At 49.4% G+C, this 25,121-nt stretch overlaps 1 protein-coding gene across 1 annotated transcript in view; it reads right to left on the bottom strand.

Annotated features, from left to right (window-relative positions):
* Nucleotides 1-25,121, bottom strand: part of SLC44A3 (solute carrier family 44 member 3) — a 347,672-nt gene that overhangs the window by 182,364 nt on the left and 140,187 nt on the right. The gene's annotated exons all lie outside the window — the stretch shown is intronic.

Below are 25,121 nucleotides of genomic sequence, written 5' to 3'. Positions count from 1 at the left end.
AAGAGATCTTTACACGCATTTCAGCTCGTTACCTCGAGGGGTAGCGAGCTGAAATGAAGTTGTCGCACCCATCGGCGGTAACATTAGAATACCAGCAGGTGTGATCGCGGCTGGGAGGGAGGAGAACACATTTGAATCCGGCCCATAGAGTGACAATAGCAAAGAATAACTAACACTAATGAACACTCAGCAGTAATGAGAACTCCATTGCTTTTCTATTTTTTTGAGAAGTGGGGCTTCCATGAGCCACCACTTTAGTGAGCACATACATCAAAACTGCAGTTGATCCAAAAAAAATAAATAACAGTACTTCTTCTTCCCACTGGTAAAGAGAAAGAAAAGAGACGTCACCACATCACTGCACAATGACATAGCTGAGCATGACAGCACTGCACTGCACTGCAGAAAAACTATTGCACTGTAGAAAATGAAGAAAGTTTTTCCCAATCCTGAGTTCCCTTAAGCCAGGAGCACCCATGTTTGAAATAGAGGAGTCTTCTCATTGAAATTATGTGGCTCCCTAGTATCTATTGTCCAGTGGTCGCCTGTGATTCTCAGACAGACATATCAAATAGCATCTAGTGCTGTTAAAAAAAGAAGATTTTAAACCTACCGGTAAATCTTTTTCTCGTAGTCCGTAGAGGATGCTGGGGACTCCGTAAGGACCATCGGGATAGACGGGCTCCGCAGGAGACATGGGCACTTTAAGAAAGACTTTAGATCTGGTGTGCACTGGCTCCTCCCTCTATGCCCCTCCTCCAGACCTCAGTTAGAGAAACTGTGCCCAGAGGAGACGGACAGTACGAGGAAAGGATTTTTGTTAATCCAAGGGCAAGATTCATACCAGCCACACCAATCACACCGTATAACTTGTGATATACTATGCAGTTAACAGTATGAAAACGACATAGCATCAGTCCAAGACCGATGAGACTATAACATAACCCTTATTTAAGCAATAACTATATACAAGTCTTGCAGAACTTGGGACGGGCGCCCAGCATCCTCTACGGACTACGAGAAAAAGATTTACCGGTAAGTTTAAAATCTTATTTTCTCTTAGGTCCTAGAGGATGCTGGGGACTCCGTAAGGACCATGGGGATTATACCAAAGCTCCCAAACGGGCGGGAAAGTGCGGATGACTCTGCAGCACCGATTGAGCAAACAGGAGGTCCCCTTCAGCCAGGGTATTAAACTTATAGAACTTTGGAAAGGAGTTTGAACCCGACCAAGTAGTAGCTCGGCACAGCTGTAGCGCCGAGACCCCTCTGGCAGCCGCCCAAGAAGAGCCCTCCTTCCTAGTGGAATGAGCCTTGACCGATTTAGGTAACGGCAATCCCGCCGTAGAATGCGCCTGCTAAATCGTGTTACACATCCAGCGAGCAATAGTCTACTTTGAAGCAGGGGCACCAATCTTGTTGGTTGCATACATGACAAACAGTGCTTCTGTTTTTCTGACTGTAGCCGATCTGGCCACGTAAATTTTCAAAACCCTGACCACATCAAGGGACTCGGGATCCTCCAAGTCACGCGTAGCCACAGGCACCACAATAGCTCATATGAAAGGATGAAAACACTTTTGGCAGGAATTGAGGACGGGTCCGCAATTCCGCTCTATCCATATGGAAAACCAGATAGGGGCTTTTATGTGATAAAGCCGCTAATTCCGACACTCGCCTAGCCGAAGCCAAGGCTAATAACATGACCACCTTCCAAGTGAGATTTTTCAACTCCACCGTTTTAAGTGGTTCAAACCAGTGTGACTTAATGAAACTTAATACCACGTTAAGGTCCCAAGGCATCACCGGAGGTACAAAAGGAGGCTGAATATGCAGTACTCCCTTCACAAAAGTTTGTACTTCAGGGAGAGAGGCCAATTCCTTTTGAAAGAAAATGGATAAGGCCGAAATCTGAACCCTAATAGATCCTAATTTTAGGCCAAAATTCACTCCAGTTTGCAGGAAGTGAAGGAAACGGCCCAGATGGAATTCTTCCGTATGAGCATTCCTGGCCTCAGACCAAGAAACATATTTTCGCCATACACGGTGATAATGTTTAGATGTCATGTCCTTCCTAGCCTTTATTAGCGTAGGAATGACCTCATCCGGAATTCCCTTATCCGCTAGGATCCGGCGTTCAACCGCCATGACGTCCAACGCAGCCGCGGTAAGTCTTGGAATAGACATGGCGCCTGTTGCAACCGGTCCTGTCTTAGAGGAAGAAGCCACTGATCTTCTGTGAGCATTTCCTGCAGATCCAGATACCAGGTCCTTCGTGGCCAATCTGGAACAATGAGGATTGTTCTCATTCTTCTCCCTCCTACCATTCTCAACACCTTGGGTATGAGAGGAAGAGGGGGAAATACATAGACCGACTGGAACACCCACGGTGTCACTAGGGCATCTACAGCTACTGCCTGAGGGTCTCTTGACCTGGTGCAATACCTCTGTAGCTTCTTGTTGAGGCGGGACGCCATCATGTCTATCTGTGGCAGTTCCCACTGACTTGCAATCTGTGCGAAGGCTTCCTAAAGAAGTCCTCTCTTGGATGCAGGTCGTGTTTGCTGAGGAAGTCTGCTTCTCAGTTGTCCATTCCCGGAATGAACTGCTGAAAATGCGCTTACATGATTTTCCGCCCAGCGGAGAATCCTGGTGGCTTCTGCCATTTCCACTCTGCTCTTTGTGCCGCCTTGGCGGTTTACATGAGCCACTATGGTGATGTTGTCTGACTGGATCAGAACCGGTAGGTCGCGAAGCAATGTTTCCGCTTGCCGAAGGGCGTTGTATATGGCCCTCAGCTCCAGGATGTTGATTTGAATACAAGTTTTTTGACTTGACCCAAAGACCTTGGAAGTTTCTTCCCTGTGTGACTGCTCCCCCACCTCGGAGGCTCGCGTCCGTGGCTACCAGAATCCAGTCCTGGATGGCGAACCTGCGACCCTGCAGAAGGTGAGCACTCTGCAGCCACCATAGGAGAAACACCCAGGCCCTAGGGGACAGGGTGATTAACTGACGTATCTGTAGATGTGATCCGGACCACTTGTTCCGTAGATCCCATTGGAAAGTCCTCGCATGGAACCTGCCGAGGGGAATGGCCCCAGAAGATGCCACCATCTTTCCCAGGACCCGAGTGCAGTGATGCACTGACACCTGTTTTGGCTTTAACAGGTTTATACCAGAGTCATTAGTTCCTGGGCCTTCTCTATCGGAAGATAAACCCATTTCTGGTCCGTATTCAGAATCATACCCAAGAAGGGCACCAACTGTGACTACGGGATATTGAGAATCCAGCAGAGTTGCTGTGACACCTTCAGCGAAAGTGACACGCTGTTCAACAACTGCTCTTTTGATCTCGCCCTTATTAGGAGATCGTCCAAGTATGGGATAATTTTAACTCCTTGCTTGCGTAGGAGCACCATCATTTCCGCCAATTACCCTGAAATTGGTAATGACAATACTGTACCGTAATTCTCAGGTACGCCTGATGGGGTGGATAAATGGGAACATGAAGGTATGCAGCCTTTATGTCTAGATACACCATAAAATCACCCCCCTTCCAGGCTGGCGATGATCGCTCTGAGCGATTCCACCTTGAATTTGAACCTTTTCAAGTATAGGTTCAGAGATTTTAATTTTAAAATAGGTCTGACCGAACCGTCCGGTTTCGGGACTACAGCCAAGGTTGAGTAATATCCCCTTCCTTGTTGAAGGAGGGGAACCTTGAGCACAACCTGTTGGAGATACAATGTGTGAATTGTATTTAATATTATCTCCCTTTCTGGGGGAGAAGCCGGTAGGGCCGATAAGGAAAACCGGCGAGGAGGCACCTCTTCAAATTCCAGCTTGTAACCCTGAGAAACAATTTCTATTTCCCAGGGATCCACCTGTGAGTGAACTCAGATGTGGCTGAAGAGTCGAAGACGTGCTCCCACCGGGGCGGACTCCCTTAGCGGAGCCCCAGCGTCATGCGGTGGATTTAGTAGAGGCCGGGGAGGACTTCTGTTCCTGGGAACTAGCTATGCCCTGCGCCCTTACCTCTGGTAAGAAAGGACGCTCCTCGTACTTTCTTGTTTTTCTGCGACCGAAAGGACTGCATTTGATAATGTCGTGCTTTCTTAGGCTGTGAGGGAATATAAGGCAAAAGATCAGATTTACCAGCTATAGCTGTGGAGACCAGGTCTGAAAGCCCTTCTCCACACAATTCCTCACCCTTGTAAGGTAAAACCTCCATATGCCTCTTTTAGTCGGCATCACCTGTCCATTGCATGTTCCACAGGACACGTCTAGCAGAAATCGACACAGCGTTGACTCTAGAACCCAGTAGACCAATGTCTCTTTGAGCATGTCTAATATATAAGACAGCATCTTTTATATATATATATCCTAGGGTCAATAACATGGTATCCTTATCTAGGGTTTCAATCTCCGCTGATAAGGTATCTGTCCACGCTGCTGCAGCGCTATAAACCCCTGCCGACACAATCGCCGGTCTGAGTAGTGTACCAGAATGTGTGTAAATAGACTTCAAAGTACTTTTCTGCATGCTATCTCCAGGATCCCTGAGGGTAGCTGTATCTTGGTATGTCAGCGCTACCTTTTGGGTAAACGTGTCAACGCCTTGTCCACCCTAGGGGAGGATTCCCATCGTATCCTGGCCCTAGCAGGGAAAGGATACGCCATGAGAATTCTTTTGGGAAACTGCAGTTTCTTGTCAGGAGATTCCCGCTCTTTTTCACACAATTCATTTGGTTCATGAGAGGGGGGAAATGTTATCTCAGCTTTCTTCCCCTAAACATGTGTACCCTCGTGTCAGGGACAGATGGGTCATCAGTGATATGCAAAACATCTTTTATTACAATAATCATATATTGAATACTTTTCTGACAGTTTTGGCTGTAACTTTGCATCATCGTAGTCGACACTGGAGTCAGACTCCGTGTCGGTATCAGTGTCTATTATTTTGGATAGTGGGCGTTTTGAGACTCTGAAGGTCCCTGCGGCATAGGGACAGACATGGGTAGATTCCCTGTCTGTTCTCTAATCTTTTGTGCAATAAATTTACCTCAACACTTAATTCCACATATCCAGTCAGGTGTCTGCGTTGTCGACGGAGACACCACACACACACATTTGCTTCATCTCCTCCTTAGAAGAGCCTTTTACCTCAGACATGTCGACACACACGTACCGACACACCACACACTCAGGGAATCCTCTTATCTGAAGACAGTTCCCCCACAAGGCCCTTTGGAGAGACAGAGAGAGAGTATGCCAGCACACACCCAGCGCTAATACCCCAGGAAAAACACACAATGTGTTTAGCCAGTAGCGCTGTAATACTATTATTTCCTGCCAATTATGTGCCCTCCCCCCTCTTCTCTGAAATCCCCTTTCACCGTGGATAAACAGGGGAGAGTCCGGGGAGCTTCCTCTCAGCTGTGCTGTGGAGAAAATGGCGCTGGTGAGTGCTGAGGGAGAAGCCCCGCCCCCTCGGCGGCGGGCTTCTGTCCCGCTTAAATATAATAAAAACTGGCGGGGTCTCTTTATATATACAGTGCCTAGCTGTATATATATCTCTTTTGCCAGAAATGAGGTTTATATTGCTGCCCAGGGTGCCCCCCCTGCGCCCTGCACCCTTACAGTGACTGCCGTGTGTGAGGTGTGTGGGAGCAATGGCGCACAGCTGCACTGCTGTGCGTTACCTCAGTGAAGATCATGAAGTCTTCTGCCGCCTCTGAAGTCTTTCATTTCTTCTCATACTCACCCGGCTTCTATCTTCCGGCTCTGTGAGGAGGACGGCGGCGCGGCTCCGGGATGAACTCCAGGGTGAGACCTGTGTTCTGACTCCCTCTGGAGCTAATGGTGTCCAGTAGCCTAAGAAGCAGAGCCTTGAAACTCACAGAAGTAGGTCTGCTTCTCTCCCCTCAGTCCCTCGATGCAGGGAGTCTGTTGCCAGCAGGCTCCCTGAAAATAAAAAACCTAACAAATATACTTTCTGTCAGAAAGCTCAGGAGAGCTCTCTGAAAAGCACCCAGTCTCCACTGGGCACAGTATCAAACTGAGGTCTGGAGGAGGGGCATAGAGGGAGGAGCCAGTGCACACCAGATCTAAAGTCTTTCTTAAAGTGCCCATGTCTCCTGCGGAGCCCGTCTATCCCCATGGTCCTTACGGAGTCCCCAGCATCCTCTAGGACGTAAGAGAGAATTTTTTTTATCATGTTACCAGTGACAGTTGGCATGAACTCTGACCTCTATAGTCTCCAATAGATCTTATGTAGTTCTTTAAGGGCCCCATACACTAGACAGCTAATGCCCGATTTCAGCCCAATTTGGGCATTCGGCCCGATATATTGGGTGATATCGGGCATTTTTGGTGTGCTTTTCCCCCGATCCGATCCAATGCGCGTTCCCGTGTGCATCGGATCCCCCTAGATCCGACATATCACGAGTGCTGCACTCGTTATATGTCGGATCCCGCAGTAAATGGATGGGAAAGTAAAAGATACATTGTATACAAAAAAACCTGCATACGATATATCTAATACTATCCTGCCAACGGGGAGGCTGCTGGGAGGTTGGAGGAAATCTATAGGACATGACGGACCGTCATGTCGTATAAGTGTCTGGGGCCCTTTAGAAGCATGCACGTTGTGCGTGCATTATGTAATAAATTATTGGGGATATATAGGAATAATAGCTTCTCATTTTAATTTATCATGTATCATATTGCAGAAGTAAATGAGGGTACACACTAGACATCGGCCTAGTGTTTCCACACCCGGGCCGAGCCACCCGATGGCAGGCATACATACTGTGCAATATCACTAGCGATATCCCACAGTGACATCATGACACGGCCAGCCGGAGCATGCAGCTTTGGACGATGAGTACAAATTGAGCTGCATGCATAGGAGAGACCGAGGGTCATTAACAACTCGCAGGGACGCGCAACACTTGTCATCGGCGGCATACACACTGGGTGATATACAGTAGTCTCTCAGCAGGGGGAAAATGAGCGATATAGTTTATTACATCGCTAAGTGTGTAGGCACCTTAAGATGTAACAACTATATCACTGAGGATCGCATTAATATGTTCCATAACATCACAGGAAGTCAGACAAACTGCCGTCTCCAAGAGTATTTTGCACGGGTGTCTTATAAAATGTTTGACCCGTTACTAAACCTTATAATCAGATTGTGTACCGTACCAACCATTCACGTTCAAGATATCCCACACTGGGGTATTTACACAATTTGATAGGTCCATCTTTATGATATAGGTGCATTTATCATGGTTTAAACCAACCTTCTCTATGTCAACACACATTTGAGTTTTTGATCAGACTTTTCCCTGACAACTCACTCTTTATTTTCAAACAGGTACAGCAACGGGCTTGTAGCATACTTGCAATAGTTTATAGTGCTCATTTAGGGAAGTATGGGTGGTGTAATGGTTAGCATTACTGCCTCACAGCACTGAGGTCATGGGTTCGATTCCCACCGTGGCCCTAACTGTGTGGCGTTTGTATATACTCCATGGGCCAGCAGAAGAGGAGGTACTGAAGTCTTTAAAAAAAATAAGATTTTACTCACTGGTAAGTCTATTTCTCGTAGTCCGTAGTGGATGCTGGGGACTCCGTAAGGACCATGGGGAATAGACGGGCTCCGCAGGAGACTGGGCACTCTAAGAAAGATTTAGTACTACTGGTGTGCACTGGCTCCTCCCTCTATGCCCCTTCTCCAGACCTCAGTTAAGGAAACTGTGCCAGGAAGAGCTGACATTACAAGGAAAGGATTTTGGAATCCAGGGTAAGACTCATACCAGCCACATCAATCACACCGTATAACTTGTGATAACATACCCAGTTAACAGTATGAACAACAACAAAGCATCAACCACGGATGCCAACATAACATAACCCTTTATTAAGCAATAACTATATACACGTATTGCAGAAAGTCCGCACCTGGGACGGGCGCCCAGCATCCACTACGGACTACGATAAATAGATTTACCGGTGAGTAAAATCTTATTTTCTCTAACGTCCTAGTGGATGCTGGGGACTCCGTAAGGACCATGGGGATTATACCAAAGCTCCCAAACGGGCGGGAGAGTGCGGATGACTCTGCAGCACCGAATGGGCAAACACAAGGTCCTCCTCAGCCAGGGTATCAAACTTGTAGAATTTTGCAAAAGTGTTTGAACCCGACCAAGTAGCTGCTTGGCAAAGCTGTAATGCCGAGACCCCTCGGGCAGCCGCCCAAGAAGAGCCCACCTTCCTTGTGGAATGGGCTTTTAGCGATTTTGGATGCGGCAATCCAGCCGCAGAATGAGCCTGCTGAATCGTGTTACAGATCCAGCGAGCAATAGTTTGCTTTGAAGCAGGAGCACCCAGCTTGTTGGATGCATACAGGATAAACAGCGAGTCAGTTATCCTGACTCCAGCCGTTCTGGCCACATAAATCTTCAAAGCCCTGACTACATCAAGCAACTTGGAATCCTCCAAGTCACGAGTAGCCGTAGGCACCACAATAGGTTGGTTCAAATGAAAAGATGACACTACCTTCGGCAGAAATTGTGGACGAGTCCGCAATTCTGCCCTGTCCACATGGAAAACCAGATAGGGGCCTTTACATGACAAAGCCGCCAATTCTGACACACGCCTAGCCGAAGCTAAGGCCAATATCATGACCACCTTCCACGTGAGATACTTTAGCTCCATGGTCTTAAGTGGCTCAAACCAGTGGGATTTCAGGAAACCCAACACCACGTTAAGATCCCAAGGTGCCACAAAAGGGGGCTGAATATGCAGCACTCCCTTAACAAACGTCTGAACCTCAGGAAGATAAGCCAGTTCTTTTTGAAAGAAAATGGATAGGGCCGAAATCTGGACCTTTATGGACCCCAACTTCAAGCCCATAGTCACTCCAGACTGTAGGAAGTGCAGGAACCGGCCCAGCTGGAATTCCTCTGTAGGGGCCTTCCTGGCCTCACACCAGGCAACATATTTTCGCCATATACGGTGATAGTGTTTTGCTGTCACGTCCTTCCTAGCCTTTATTAGCGTAGGAATAACTTCATCCGGAATGCCTTTTTCCGCTAGGATCCGGCGTTCAACCGCCATGCCGTCAAACGCAGCCGCGGTAAGTCTTGGAACAGACAGGGCCCCTGTTGCAACAGGTCCTGTCTGAGAGGCAGAGGCCATGGGTCCTCTGTGAGCATTTCTTGCAGTTCCGGGTACCAAGTCCTTCTTGGCCAATCCGGAACAATGAGTATTGTTCTCACTCCTCTTTTTCTTACGATTCTCAGCACCTTGGGTATGAGAGGAAGAGGAGGAAATACATAGACCGACTGGAACACCCACGGTGTCACTAGTGCATCCACAGCTATCGCCTGAGGGTCCCTTGACCTGGCGCAATACCTTTTTAGCTTTTTGTTGAGGCGGGGTGCCATCATGTCCACCTGTGGCAGTTCCCATCGATTTGTAATCTGCGTGAAGACTTCTTGATGAAGTCCCCACTCTCCCGGGTGGAGGTCGTGCCTGCTGAGGAAGTCTGCTTCCCAGTTGTCCACTCCCGGAATGAACACTGCTGACAGTGCTTGCATGTGATTCTCCGCCCAACGAAGAATCCTGGTGGCTTCCGCCATCGCCACTCTGCTTCTTGTGCCGCCCTGGCGGTTTACATGAGCCACTGCGGTGATGTTGTCTGACTGAATCAGCACCGGTTGGTTGCGAAGCAGAGGCTCCGCTTGAATCAGGGCGTTGTACATGGCCATTAGTTCCAGGATATTTATGTGCAGACAAGCCTCCTGACTTGACCACAACCCTTGGAAGTTTCTTCCCTGAGTGACTGCCCCCCATCCTCGGAGGCTCGCATCCGTGGTCACCAGGACCCAGTCCTGTATGCCGAACCTGAGGCCCTCGAGAAGGTGAGCACTCTGCAGCCACCACAGAAGAGACACCCTGGCCCTGGGGGACAGGGTGATCAGCCGATGCATCTGAAGATGCGATCCGGACCACTTGTCCAACAGATCCCACTGAAAGATCCTCGCATGGAACCTGCCGAAGGGAATGGCTTCGTATGATGCCACCATCTTTCCCAGGACTCGCGTGCAGTGATGCACCGACACCTGTTTCGGTTTTAAGAGGTCTCTGACTAGAGTCACGAGCTCCTGAGCCTTCTCCGCCGGGAGAAACACCTTCTTCTGGTCTGTGTCCAGAATCATGCCCAGAAAGGGCAGACGCGTCGTAGGAATCAGCTGCGACTTTGGGATATTCAGAATCCAGCCGTGCTGCTGCAACACTTCCTGAGAGTGTGCTACGCTGATCAGCAACTGCTCTCTGGACCTCGCCTTTATGAGGAGATCGTCCAAGTATGGGATAATTGTGACTCCTTGCTTTCTCAGGAGCACCATCATTTCCGCCATTACCTTGGTAAATATTCTCGGTGCCGTGGAGAGCCCAAATGGCAACGTCTGGAATTGGTAATGACAGTCCTGTACCACAAATCTGAGGTACTCCTGATGAGGTGGATAAATGGGGACATGCAAGTAAGCATCCTTGATGTCCAGAGACACCATAAAATCCCCCTCTTCCAGGCTTGCAATGACCGCTCTGAGCGATTCCATTTTGAACTTGAATCTTTTCAGATAAATGTTCAGGGACTTTAAATTCAATATGGGTCTGACCGAACCGTCCGGTTTCGGTTAACACAAACATTGTGGAATAGTATCCCCTTCCCTGTTGAAGGAGGGGAACCTTTACCACCACCTGCTGGAGATATAACTTGTGAATTGCCGCTAACACTACTTCCCTTTCCATGGGGGAAGCTGGCAGGGCCGATTTGAGGTAACGGTGAGGGGGCATCACTTCGAATTCCAGCTTGTATCCCTGAGACACAATCTGTATAGCCCAGGGATCCACCTGTGAGCGAACCCACTGGTGGCTGAAATTTCGGAGACGCGCCCCCACCGCTCCTGGCTCCACCTGTGGAGCTCCAGCGTCATGCGGTGGATTTAGTGGAAGCCGGGGAGGACTTCTGTTCCTGGGAACTAGCTGTATGGTGCAGCTTCTTTCCTCTACCCCTGCCTCTGGCAAGAAAGGATGCACCTCTGACTTTCTTGCTTCTTTGTGATCGAAAGGACTGCATTTGGTAATACGGTGCTTTCTTAGGCTGTGAGGGAATATATGGCAAAAAATTTGACTTCCCAGCTGTAGCTGTGGAAACTAGGTCCGAGAGACCATCCCCAAACAATTCCTCACCCTTGTAGGGTAAAACCTACATGTGCTTTTTGGAGTCGGCATCACCTGTCCATTGCCGAGTCCACAGGACCCTTCTGGCAGAAATTGACATTGCATTTATTCTAGAGCCCAGTAGGCAAATGTCCCTCTGGGCATCCCTCATATATAGGACAGCGTCTTTTATATGCCCCAGGGTCAGTAAAATAGTATCCTTGTCCAAGGTATCCAGTTCCTCAGACAGATTATCTGTCCATGCTGCTACAGCACTACACATCCAGGCCAACGCAATTGCCGGCCTCAGTAGAGTACCTGAATGTGTATAAACAGACTTCAGGATACTTTCCTGCTTCCTATCCGCAGGATCCTTTAGGGAGGCCGTATCCTGTGACGGCAGGCCACCTTCTAAGATAAGCGTGTCAGAGCTTTGTCTACGCTAGGGGAGGATTCCCAGCGCATCCTGTCCGTTGGCGGGAAAGGGTACGCCATAAGTAACCTTTTGGAAATCAGCACTTTCCTATCGGGGGAATCCCACGCTTGTCACATAACTCATTTAACTCATGTGAAGGGGGAAAAGTCACCTCTTGCTTTTTCTCCCCATACATATAAACCCTCTTGTCACGGACTGGGTTTACCTCTGATATGTGCAATACATCCTTCATTGCTATAATCATGTAGCGGATGGCTTTAGCCATTTTAGGCTGCAATTTTGCATCATCGTCATCGACAATGGAGTCAGAATCCGTGTCGATATCTGTGTCAACAATTTGGGATAGTGGGCGCTTCTGAGACCCTGACGGCCTTTGCGCTGTAGGATCAGGCATGGGCTGAGACCCCGACTGTCCCAAGGTTTCAGCTTTATCCAACCTTTTATGCAAGGAGTTTACATTATCATTTAACACCTTCCACATATCCATCCAATCAGGTGTCGGCGCCGTCGGCGGAGACACGTCATTCATCTGCACCTGCTCTGCCTCCACATAGCCCTCCTCGTCAAACATGTCGACACAAGCGTACCGACACACCACACACACAGGGGATGCTCTATATGAGGACAGGACCCCCACAAGGCCTTTTGTAGAGACAGAGAGAGAGTATGCCAGCACATACCCCAGCGCAATATGACCCAGGAATCACACAGTAACTTAGTGTTTACCCAGTAGCTGCTGTATATATGATTAATGCGCTAAATTTATGTCCCCCCCCCTCTCTTTTTACCCTCTTTCTACCGTGAGTCTGCAGGGGAGAGCCTGGGGAGCTTCCTCTCAGCGGAGCTGTGGAGAGAAAATGGCGCTGGTGAGTGCTGAGGAAGAAGGCCCCGCCCCCTCAGTGGCGGGCTTCTGTCCCGCGATTTTGTGTAAAATTAATGGCGGGGGCTCATGCATATTACAGTGCCCAGCTGTATATATGCTGCTTTTTTGCCAGGAGGTACTCAATTGCTGCCCAGGGCACCCCCCCCCTGCGCCCTGCACCCTACAGTGACCGGAGTGTGTGGGTTAGTGTGGGCGCAATGGCGCACAGCTGCAGTGCTGTGCGCTACCTCATATGAAGACAGGAGTCTTCTGCCGCCGATTTTGACGTCTTCTTGCTTCCACCCGCCGGCTTCTGTCTTCTGGCTCTGCGAGGGGGACGGCGGCGCGGCTCCGGGAACGGACGACCAAGGTTAAGTTCCTGTGTTCGATCCCTCTGGAGCTAATGGTGTCCAGTAGCCTAAGAAGCGCAACCTAGCCGCAGTTAGTAGGTTTGCTTCTCTCCCCTCAGTCCCACGTAGCAGAGAGTCTGTTGCCAGCAGAAGCTCTCTGAAAATAAAAAACCTAACTAAAATACTTTCTTATTAGCAAGCTCAGGAGAGCTCACTAAAATGCACCCAGCTCCTTCCGGGCACAGATTCTAACTGAGGTCTGGAGGAGGGGCATAGAGGGAGGAGCCAGTGCACACCAGTAGTACTAAATCTTTTTTAGAGTGCCCAGTCTCCTGCGGAGTCCGTCTATTCCCCATGGTCCTTACGGAGTCCCCAGCATCCACTAGGACGTTAAAGGGAAAAAAAAAGAGGAGAGAGAAGAACGAGAAACTGAGGAGCAGAAAAGAAAGCATGATGCAGACATAGAGGAGCAGGAGAGAAAGCGCAATGCAGACACAGAGGAGCAGGAGAAAAAGAGCGTTGCAGACACAGAGGAGCAGACGAGAAAGAGCAATGCAGAAAAGTAGCAGGAGAGAAAGAGACACAGAGGAGCAGGATAGAAAGAACGATGCAGACACATAGGAGCATGCGATAAAGAGCGATGCAGGACAGGAGCAGGAGAGAAAGAGTGATGCAGACACAGAGGAGCAGACGAGAAGTGATGCAGACACAGAGGAACAGAACAGCGGTGCAGAATGGGTGCAGGAGAGAAAGAGCGATGCAGACACAGAAGAGAAGAATGAGAGAAAGAGCGACGCAGACAGAGTAGCAGGAGAGAAAGAGCGATGCAGAACAGGAGCAGGAGTGAAAGAGTGATGCAGACACACAGGAGCAAGTGAAAAAGAGCGATGCACACAGAAGAGCAGGAGAGAAAAGAGCGATGCAGACACAGAGGAGCAGGTGAGAAAGAGATACAGAACAGGAGCAGGAGAGAAAGAGCGATGCAGACACACAGGAGCAGGAGAGAAAGAGCGATGCACAGAGAAGAGCAGGAGAGAAAGAGCGATGCAGATACAGGAGCAGGAGAGAAAGAGTGATGCAGAAAGATAGGAGCATGATAGGAAGAATGATGAAGACAAAGAGGAGCAGGTGAGAAAGAGCAATGCAGAACGGGAGCAGGAGAGAAAAAGCGATGCAGACACAGAGAAGCAGGAGAGAAAGAGCAATGCAGACACAGAGGAGCAGAAGAGAAAGAGCGATGCAGACACAGAGGAGCAGGAGAGAAAGAGTGATGCAAACACAGAGGAGCAGGAGAGAACGAGCTTTACAGACACACAGGAGCAGGTGAGAAAGCGTGATGCAGACACAGGAGCAGGAGAGAAAGAGCAATGCAGACACAGGAGCAGGAGAGAAGGAGTGATGCAGACACAGAGGAGCAGGATAGAAAGAGTAATGCAGAGACTGAAGAGCAGGAGAGAAAGACCGATGCAGACGCATAGGAGCAGTATAGAAAGAGTGATGCAGACACAGAGGAGCGGAATAGGAAAAGCAATGCAGAAACCGAGGAGCAGAAGAGAAAGAGTGATGCAGAGATCAAGGAGCAGGAGAGAAAGCGCACTGCAGACAGAGAGGGGCAGGAGAGAAAGAGATGCAGACACAGGAGCAGGAGAGAAAGAGCGATGCAGAACATGGGTAGGAGAGAAAAAGTGATGCAGACACATAGGAGCAGGAGAGAAAGAGCAATGCAGACACATAGGAGCAGGAAAGAGCGATGCAGACACATAGGAGCAGGCGAGAAAAACCAATGCAGAACAGGGGCTGGACAAAAAGAGTGATGAAGAACAGGAGCAGGCAAGAAAGAGCGATGAAGACATACAGGAGCAGGTGAGAAAGAGTGATGCCGACACACAGGAGCAGGAGAGAAAAGGCAATGCAGACACAGAGTAGCAGGAGAAAAAGAGCGATGCAGACACAGGAGCTGGAGAGAAAGAGTGATGCAGACATATAGGAGTAGGATAGGAAGAGTGATGCAGACACAGAGAAGCAGGATAGGAAGTGCGATGCAGAGACAGAGGAGCAGGAGAAAAAGAGCGATGCAGAGACCGAGGAGCAGGAGAGAAAGAACGATACAGACACAGAGGAGCAGAAGAGAAAGAGATGCAGTCACAGGAGCAGGGGAAAAAGCGATGCAGAAAAGGGACAGGAGAGAAAAAGATATGCAGACACATAGGAGCAGGACAGGAAGACTGATGCAGACACAGAAGAGCAGGATAGGAAGAGCAATGCAGAGACAGAGGAGCAGGAGAGAAAGAGTGATGTAAAAAGCGAGGAGCAGTAGAGAAAGAGCAATGCAGACACAGTAGCAGGAGTGAAAAAGCAATGCAGATACACAGGATCAGGAGAGAAAGAGCAATGCTGAAACCGAGGCGCAGGATAGGAAGAGTGATGCAGACACTGAGGAGCAGGATAGGAAGATTGATGCAGACACCAAGGAGCAGGAGAGAAAGCGCGATGCAGACACCAAGGACCAGGAGAATAAGAGCAATGAAGACACAGAGGAGCAGAGAGTGGGAAAAGAGCATGAGAGTAACAGGAGAGAAAGAAAGAGGGCAACAGAGAAAAAAAAAAAGAGTGAGAGAGTACTAGGGATAAGCATGTTTGAGGTAGAAAGATAAAAAACAGAAGTAGGAAGAATGAGATAGAGAAGAGAGATAGAATAAGAGCATTTATTTGCCCTGTTAGAAGGAGCAAAAATACTATTTTCTGAAAACACAAGGGCTTCTAAAAAACAAACAATCCAAGGTATAATATTTGTTAAAAATAAGAATTTACTTACCGATAATTCTATTTCTCATAGTCCGTAGTGGATGCTGGGAACTCCGTAAGGACCATGGGGAATAGCGGCTCCGCAGGAGACTGGGCACAAAAGTAAAGCTTTAGGACTACCTGGTGTGCACTGGCTCCTCCCCCTATGACCCTCCTCCAAGCCTCAGTTAGGATACTGTGCCCGGACGAGCGTACACAATAAGGAAGGATTTATGAATCCCGGGTAAGACTCATACCAGCCACACCGATCACACCGTACAACCTATGATCTGAATCCAGTTAACAGCATGATAACAGAGGAGCCTCTGGAAAGATGGCTCACAACCACAATAACCCGATTTTTGTAACAATAACTATGTACAAGTATTGCAGACAATCCGCACTTGGGATGGGCGCCCAGCATCCACTACGGACTATGAGAAAATAAGAATTTACTTACCGATAATTCTATTTCTCGTAGTCCGTAGTGGATGCTGGGGACTCCGTCAGGACCATGGGGATTAGCGGCTCCGCAGGAGACAGGGCACAAAAGTAAAAGCTTTAGGATCAGGTGGTGTGCACTGGCTCCTCCCCCTATGACCCTCCTCCAAGCCTCAGTTAGGATACTGTGCCCGGACGAGCGTACACAATAAGGAAGGATTTTGAATCCCGGGTAAGACTCATACCAGCCACACCAATCACACTGTACAACCTATGATCTGAACCCAGTTAACAGCATGATAACAGCGGAGCCTCTGAAAAGATGGCTCACAACAATAATAACCCGATTTTTGTAACAATAACTATGTACAAGTATTGCAGACAATCCGCACTTGGGATGGGCGCCCAGCATCCACTACGGACTACGAGAAATAGAATTATCGGTAAGTAAATTCTTATTTTATCTGACGTCCTAAGTGGATGCTGGGGACTCCGTCAGGACCATGGGTATTATACCAAAGCTCCCAAACGGGCGGGAGAGTGCGGATGACTCTGCAGCACCGAGTGAGAGAACTCCAGGTCCTCCTCAGCCAGGGTGTGCCCCTGACCAAGTAGCAGCTCGGCAAAGTTGTAAAGCCGAGACCCCTCGGGCAGCCGCCCAAGATGAGCCCACCTTCCTTGTGGAATGGGCATTTACATATTTTGGCTGTGGCAGGCCTGCCACAGAATGTGCAAGCTGAATTGTACTACACATCCAACTAGCAATCGTCTGCTTAGAAGCAAGAGCACCCAGTTTGTTGGGTGCATACAGGATAACAGCAAGTCAGTTTTCCTGACTCCAGCCGTCCTGGAAACCTATATTTTCAGGGCCCTGACAACATCTAGCAACTTGGAGTCCTCCAAGTCCCTAGTAGCCGCAGGTACCACAATAAGCTGGTTCAGGTGAAACGCTGACACCACCTTAGGGAGAAACTGGGGACGAGTCCGCAGCTCTGCCCTGTCCGAATGGACAATCAGATATGGGCTTTTGTGAGACAAAGCCGCCAATTCTGACACTCGCCTGGCCGAGGCCAGGGCCAACATCATGGTCACTTTCCATGTGAAATATTTCAAATCCACAGATTTGAGCGGTTTAAACCAATGTGATTTGAGGAATCCCAGAACTACGTTGAGATCCCACAGTGCCACTGGAGGCACAAAAGGGGGTTGTATATGCAGTACTCCCTTGACAAACTTCTGGACTTCAGGAACTGAAGCCAATTCTTTCTGGAAGAAAATCGACAGGGCCGAAATTTGAACCTTAATGGACCCCAATTTGAGGCCCATAGACACTCCTGTTTGCAGGAAATGCAGGAATCGACCGAGTTGAAATTTCTTCGTGGGGCCTTCCTGGCCTCACACCACGCAACATATTTTCGCCACATGTGGTGATAATGTTGTGCGGTCACCTCCTTCCTGGCTTTGACCAGGGTAGGAATGACCTCTTCCGGAATGCCTTTTTCCCTTAGGATCCGGCGTTCAACCGCCATGCCGTCAAACGCAGCCGCGGTAAGTCTTGGAACAGACATGGTACTTGCTGAAGCAAGTCCCTTCTTAGCGGCAGAGGCCATGAGTCCTCTGTGAGCATCTCTTGAAGTTCCGGGTACCAAGTCCTTCTTGGCCAATCCGGAGCCACGAGTATAGTTCTTACTCCTCTACGTCTTATAATTCTCAGTACCTTAGGTATGAGAAGCAGAGGAGGGAACACATACACCGACTGGTACACCCACGGTGTTACCAGAACGTCCACAGCTATTGCCTGAGGGTCTCTTGACCTGGCGCAATACCTGTCCAGTTTTTTGTTCAGGCGGGACGCCATCATGTCCACCTTTGGTCTTTCCCAACGGTTCACAATCATGTGGAAGACTTCCCGATGAAGTCCCCACTCTCCCGGGTGGAGGTCGTGCTGAGGAAGTTTGCTTCCCAGTTGTCCACTCCCGGAATGAACACTGCTGACAGTGCTAACACATGATTTTCCGCCCAGCGAAGAATCCTTGCAGTTTCTGCCATTGCCCTCCTGCTTCTTGTGCCGCCCAGTCTGTTTACGTGGGCGACTGCCGTGATGTTGTCCCACTGGATCAATACCGGCTGACCTTGAAGCAGAGGTCTTGCTAAGCTTAGAGCATTGTAAATTGCTCTTAGCTCCAGTATATTTATGTGGAGAGAAGTCTCCAGACTTGATCACACTCCCTGGAAATTTTTTCCTTGTGTGACTGCTCCCCAGCCTTTCAGGCTGGCATCCGTGGTCACCAGGACCCAGTCCTGAATGCCGAATCTGTGGCCCTTTAGTAGATGAGCACTCTGCAGCCACCACAGAAGAGACACCCTTGTCCTTGGAGACAGGGTTATCCGCTGATGCATCTGAAGATGCGATCCGGACCATTTTTCCAGCAGATCCCACTGAAAAGTTCTTGCGTGAAATCTGCCGAATGGAATCGCTTCGTAAGAAGCCACCATTTTTCCCAGGACCCTTGTGCAATGATGCACTGACACTTTTCCTGGTTTTAGGAGGTTCCTGACTAGCTCGGATAACTCCCTGGCTTTCTCCTCCGGGAGAAACACCTTTTTCTGGACTGTGTCCAGAATCATCCCTAGGAACAGCAGACGTGTCGTCGGAGACAGCTGCGATTTTGGAATATTTAGAATCCACCCGTGCTGTCGTAGAACTACTTGAGATAGTGCTACTCCGTCCAACTGTTCTCTGGACCTTGCCCTTATCAGGAGATCGTCCAAGTAAGGGATAATTAAGACGCTTTTTCTTTGAAGAAGAATCATCATTTCGGCCATTACCTTGGTAAAGACCCGGGGTGCCGTGGACAATCCAAACGGCAGCGTCTGAAACTGATAGTGACAGTTTTGTACCACGAACCTGAGGTACCCTTGGTGAGAAGGGCAAATTGGGACATGGAGGTAAGCATCCTTGATGTCCAGGGACACCATATAGTCCCCTTCTTCCTGGTTCGCTATCACTGCTCTGAGTGACTCCATCTTGATTTGAACCTTTGTATGTAAGTGTTCAAATATTTCAGATTTAGAATAGGTCTCACCGAGCCGTCTGGCTTCAGTACCACAATATAGTGTGGAATAATACCCCTTTCCTTGTTGTAGGAGGGGTACTTTGATTATCACCTGCTGGGAATACAGCTTGTGAATTGTTTCCAATACTGCCTCCCTGTCGGAGGGAGACGTTGGTAAAGCAGACTTCAGGAACCTGCGAGGGGGAGACGTCTCGAATTTCCAATCTGTACCCCTGGGATACTACTTGTAGGATCCAGGGGTCCACTTGCGAGTGAGCCCACTGCGCGCTGAAACTCTTGAGACGACCCCCCACCGCAGCTGAGTCCGCTTGTACGGCCCCAGCGTCATGCTGAGGACTTGGCAAAAGCGGTGGAGGGCTTCTGTTCCTGGGAATGGGCTGCCTGCTGCAGTCTTCTTCCCTTTCCTCTATCCCTGGGCAGATATGACTGGCCTTTTGCCTGCTTGCCCTTATGGGGACGAAAGGACTGAGGCTGAAAAGACGGTGTCTTTTTCTGCTGAGATGTGACTTGGGGTAAAAAAGGTGGATTTTCCAGCTGTTGCCGTGGCCACCAGGTCCGATGGACCGACCCCAAATAACTCCTCCCCTTTATACGGCAATACTTCCATGTGTCGTTTGGAATCTGCATCACCTGACCACTGTCGTGTCCATAAACATCTTCTGGCAGATATGGACATCGCACTTACTCTTGATGCCAGAGTGCAAATATCTCTCTGTGCATCTCGCATATATAGAAATGCATCCTTTAAATGCTCTATAGTCAATAAAATACTGTCCCTGTCAAGGGTATCAATATTTTCAGTCAGGGAATCCGACCAAGCCACCCCAGCGCTGCACACCCAGGCTGAGGCGATCGCTGGTCGCAGTATAACACCAGTATGTGTGTATATACTTTTTAGGATATTTTCCAGCCTCCTATCAGCTGGCTCCTTGAGGACGGCCGTATCTGGAGACGGTAACGCCACTTGTTTTGATAAGCGTGTGAGCGCCTTATCCACCCTAAGGGGTGTTTCCCAACGCGCCCTAACTTCTGGCGGGAAAGGGTATAACGCCAATAATTTTCTATCGGGGAAAACCCACGCATCATCACACACTTCATTTAATTTATCTGATTCAGGAAAAACTACAGGTAGTTTTTTCACACCCCACATAATACCCTCTTTTGTGGTACTTGTAGTATCAGAAATATGTAACACCTCCTTCATTGCCCTTAACATGTAACGTGTGGCCCAAATGGAAAATACGTTTGTTTCTTCACCGTCGACACTGGAGTCAGTGTCCGTGTCTGTGTCGACCGACTGAGGTAAATGGGCGTTTTAAAGCCCCTGACGGTGTTTGAGACGCCTGGACAGGTACTAATTGGTTTGCCGGCCGTCTCATGTCGTCAACCGACCTTGCAGCGTGTTGACATTATCACGTAATTCCCTAAATAAGCCATCCATTCCGGTGTCGACTCCCTAGAGAGTGACATCACCATTACAGGCAATTGCTCCGCCTCCTCACCAACATCGTCCTCATACATGTCGACACACACGTACCGACACACAGCACACACACAGGGAATGCTCTGATAGAGGACAGGACCCCACTAGCCCTTTGGGGAGACAGAGGGAGAGTTTGCCAGCACACACCAAAACGCTATAATTATACAGGGACAACCTTTATATAAGTGTTTTTCCCTTATAGCATCTTAATATATATAATCATATCGCCAAATAAGTGCCCCCCCTCTCTGTTTTAACCCTGTTTCTGTAGTGCAGTGCAGGGGAGAGTCTGGGAGCCTTCCCACCAGCATTTCTGTGAGGGAAAATGGCGCTGTGTGCTGAGGAGAATAGGCTCCGCCCCCTTTTCGGCGGGCTTCTTCTCCCGTTTTTCTGAGACCTGGCAGGGGTTAAATACATCCATATAGCCCCAGGGGCTATATGTGATGTATCTTTTAGCCAGTATAGGTATTTCATTGCTGCACAGGGCGCCCCCCCCAGCGCCCTGCACCCTCAGTGACCGCTGGTGTGAAGTGTGCTGACAACAATGGCGCACAGCTGCAGTGCTGTGCGCTACCTCATGAAGACTGAAAAGTCTTCTGCCGCCGGTTTCTGGACCTCTTCACTCTTCGGCATCTGCAAGGGGGTCGGCGGCGCGGCTCTGGGACCGGACTCCATGGCTGGGCCTGTGTTCGATCCCTCTGGAGCTAATGGTGTCCAGTAGCCTAAGAAGCCAATCCATCCTGCACGCAGGTGAGTTCACTTCTTCTCCCCTAAGTCCCTCGTAGCAGTGAGCCTGTTGCCAGCAGGACTCACTGAAAATAAAAAACCTAACAAAACTTTTACTCTAAGCAGCTCTTTAGGAGAGCCACCTAGATTGCACCCTTCTCGGCCGGGCACAAAAATCTAACTGAGGCTTGGAGGAGGGTCATAGGGGGAGGAGCCAGTGCACATCACCTGATCCTAAAGCTTTTACTTTTGTGCCCTGTCTCCTGCGGAGCCGCTAATCCCCATGGTCCTGACGGAGTCCCCAGCATCCACTTAGGACGTCAGAGAAATAGAATTATCGGTAAGTAAATTCTTATTTTCTCTGACGTCCTAGTGGATGCTGGGAACTCCGTAAGGACCATGGTGATTATACCAAAGCTCCCAAACGGGCGGGAGAGTGCGGATGACTCTGCAGCACCGAATGAGAGAACTCCAGGTCCTCCTCAGCCAGGGTATCAAAATTGTAGAATTTAGCAAACGTGTTTGTGTCACGATCCGGGTATCTGGACGCCATTTCTTACCTATCAGATGCCTCCTAAGGCTGGCTCAGCGCTCCAGGACCGGATCCCATCTGTTATCCTGATGTGCACATTCCCGCATCCTCTCCTGTCTCTCTGGACGCAGTCACAGTAACGCCTTATACATCTGGCATGGCGTCTCCAGCGGCCTCCGCCGCCGTCCCTGAGCTTCTGCATTCAGAGTGGCGATTACGTCAGCCGCGGCCTCCGCTGTGTCCGCGTGGTCGGATGTGCATCTGTCAGCCTGGCGTCTCCTGTCTCTGGTGGCCGGCGCCGCCATTACTGTTTTCCAGACCACATGGATTACAATCCAAACTTCCCTCCAAGTGTCTGCATGGGCGCAGCCATCTTGGATTCTGTCAGCTGATCTTTCCTACCAATCCGTTGTCAGTATTATTAATTTGCATAATTGCCTAGCCAATGCCTTCCTTGCTGCAGGTATAAATAGGTTGTGCCTGAGCAAGGAAGGCGTCAGTGCTTTGGTTGTCAAACCTAGTTCCAGTTTGTCTCTCTTCTGTGAATGTCTTCCAGGTTCCAGCTCCTGTCTCCAGACTTCTGCTATAGAGACCCGCACCAGCATTCCATCTGCGGTGTAGCCTGACTCTCCGATCCATTCTGGACTCACCTGTTTCCAGCTACAACATCACCTGCTTCCAGCTCAGCTTCCAGCAGTGTACAGCTTCTCTTAAAGGGCCGGTGTCCTTTCTGCAGTTTACCACTCTCCACCGGTATTATTATTTCTCCGCTCTCAAATTCTACATTTCATCTACATTGCATCGCTCTCAAGCTTTATTTATTATTTAACTGGTCCCAGCCAGTATCCACTCCGTGCCAACACCTGTCTGGTTCTAACCAGTACCCACAGCAGCATTTTATCTACAGCAGTCCAGCTTTCCCTGGAACATCAGCTGGTACGACCCTGGGCTTTCCTCATTGCTACAGTTGAGCCTGGTAAGGACTTTCCAACTTGCAGATAATAAGAACTGTCTCATACCACCAGAGCTCTGTGGCCCCTGCCACCCTGTAGTACCTAGGAACTGTATTATTATTTCTCTGCTGATTTTTATGTTACTTTTTACTGCTACTGTGATGCATGGAGTTTGTCATAAATAAATATCATTGACTTTTACTCAAGTTGTCGTGGTCACGCCTTCGGGCGGTTTCTCTTCATGTTACTTACATGTCCAGGGGTCTGATACAACCTCCCAGGTTCCGGTACATCTCAGCCCCTACAACTGAGGCTGCCTTCCGTCAGCTCAGGCCCTCAGTTGTGACAGTTTGCCCCTGACCAAGTAGCTGCTCGGCAAAGTTGTAAAGCCGAGACCCCTCGGGCAGCCGCCCAAGATGAGCCCCTTTCCGTGTGGAATGGGCTCTTACAGATTTTGGCTGTGGCAGGCCTGCCACAGAATGTGCAAGCTGAATTGTGCTACAAATCCAACGAGCAATAGTCTGCTTAGAAGCAGGAGCACCCAGCTTGTTGGGTGCATACAGGATAAACAGCGAGTCAGATTTTCTGACTCCAGCCGTCCTGGAAACATATATATTCAGGGCCCTGATTACGTCCAGCAACTTGGAGTCCTCCAAGTCCCTAGTAGCCGCAGGTACCACAATAGGCTGGTTCACGTGAAACGCTGAAAACACCTTAGGGAGAAATTGAGGATGAGTCCTCAATTCCGCCCTGTCTGGAAGATCAGATAAGGGCCTTTACAGGATAAAGCCCCCAATTTTGACACGCGCCTGGCCGAGGCCAGGGCCAACAACATGACCACTTTCCATGTGAGATATTTTAACTCCACAGACTCAAGTGGTTCAAACCAATGTGACTTTAGGAACCCCAAAACTACATTGAGATCCCAAGGTGCCACTGGAGGCACAAAAGGAGGCTGTATATGCAGTACCCCTTTTACAAAACGTCTGAACTTCAGGAACTGAAGTTAGTTCTTTCTGGAAGAAAATTGACAGGGCCGAAATTTGAACCTTAATGGACCCCAATTTTAGGCACATAGACACTCCTGTTTACAGGAAATGCAGGAATCGACCTAGTTGAAAATTCCTCCATCGGGGCCATACTGGCCTCGCACCCCGCAACATATTTTCACCAAATGCGGTGATAATGCTTTGCGGTTACATCCTTCCTGGCTTGATCAGGGTAGGGATGACTTCATCCGGAATGCCTTTTTCCTTCAGGATCCGGCGTTCAACCGCCCTGCCGTTAAACGCAGCCGCGGTAAGTCTCGGAATAGACAGGGTCCTTGCTGGAGCAGGTCCCTTCTTAGAGGTAGAGGCCACGGGTCCTCCGTGAGCATCTCTTGAAGTTCCGGGTACCAAGTCCTTCTTGGCCAATCCGGAGCCACGAGTATAGTTCTTACTCCCCTCCGTCTTATAATTCTCAATACTTTTGGTATGAGAGGAAGAGGAGGGAACACATACACTGACCTGTACACCCACGGTGTTACCAGAGCGTCCACAGCTATTGCCTGAGGGTCCCTTGACCTGGCGCAATACCTGTCCAATTTTTTGTTTAGGCGGGACGCCATCATGTCCACCTTTGGTTTTTCCCAATGGTTTACAATCATGTGGAAGACTTCTGTGAAGTCCCCACTCTCCCGGGTGGAGGCCGTGCCTGCTGAGTAAGTCTGCTTCCCAGTTGTCCACTCCCGGAATGAATACTGCTGACAGTGCTATCCCATGATTTTCCGCCCAGCGAAGAATCCTTGCAGCTTCTGCCATTGACTGCTTCTTGTGCCACCCTGTCTGTTTACATGGGTGACTGCCGTGATGTTGTCCGACTGGATCAACACCGGCTGACCTTGAAGCAGAGGTCTTGCTAAGCTGAGAGCATTGTAAATGGCCCTTAGCTCCAGGATATTTATGTGAAATGATGTCTCCAGGCTTGACCATAAGCCCTGGAAATTTTTTCCCTGTGTGACTGCTCCCCAGCCTCGCAGGCTGGCATCCGTGGTCACCAGGACCCAGTCCTGAATGCCGACTCTGCGGCCCTCTAGAAGATGAGCACTCTGCAACCACCACAGGATGGACACCCCTGTCCTTGGTGACCGGGTTATCCGCTGATGCATCTTAAGATGCGACCCGGACCATTTGTCCAGCAGGTCCCACTGGAAAGTTCTTGCGTGGAATCTGCCGAATGGCTTTGCTTCGTAGGAAGCTAC

The sequence above is a fragment of the Pseudophryne corroboree genome, chromosome 9 (assembly GCF_028390025.1).
Source record: "Pseudophryne corroboree isolate aPseCor3 chromosome 9, aPseCor3.hap2, whole genome shotgun sequence".
NCBI lineage: Eukaryota > Metazoa > Chordata > Amphibia > Anura > Myobatrachidae > Pseudophryne > Pseudophryne corroboree.
Note: the sequence above shows the minus strand (reverse complement) of the source record. Positions and strands in the feature narration are given on the sequence as shown.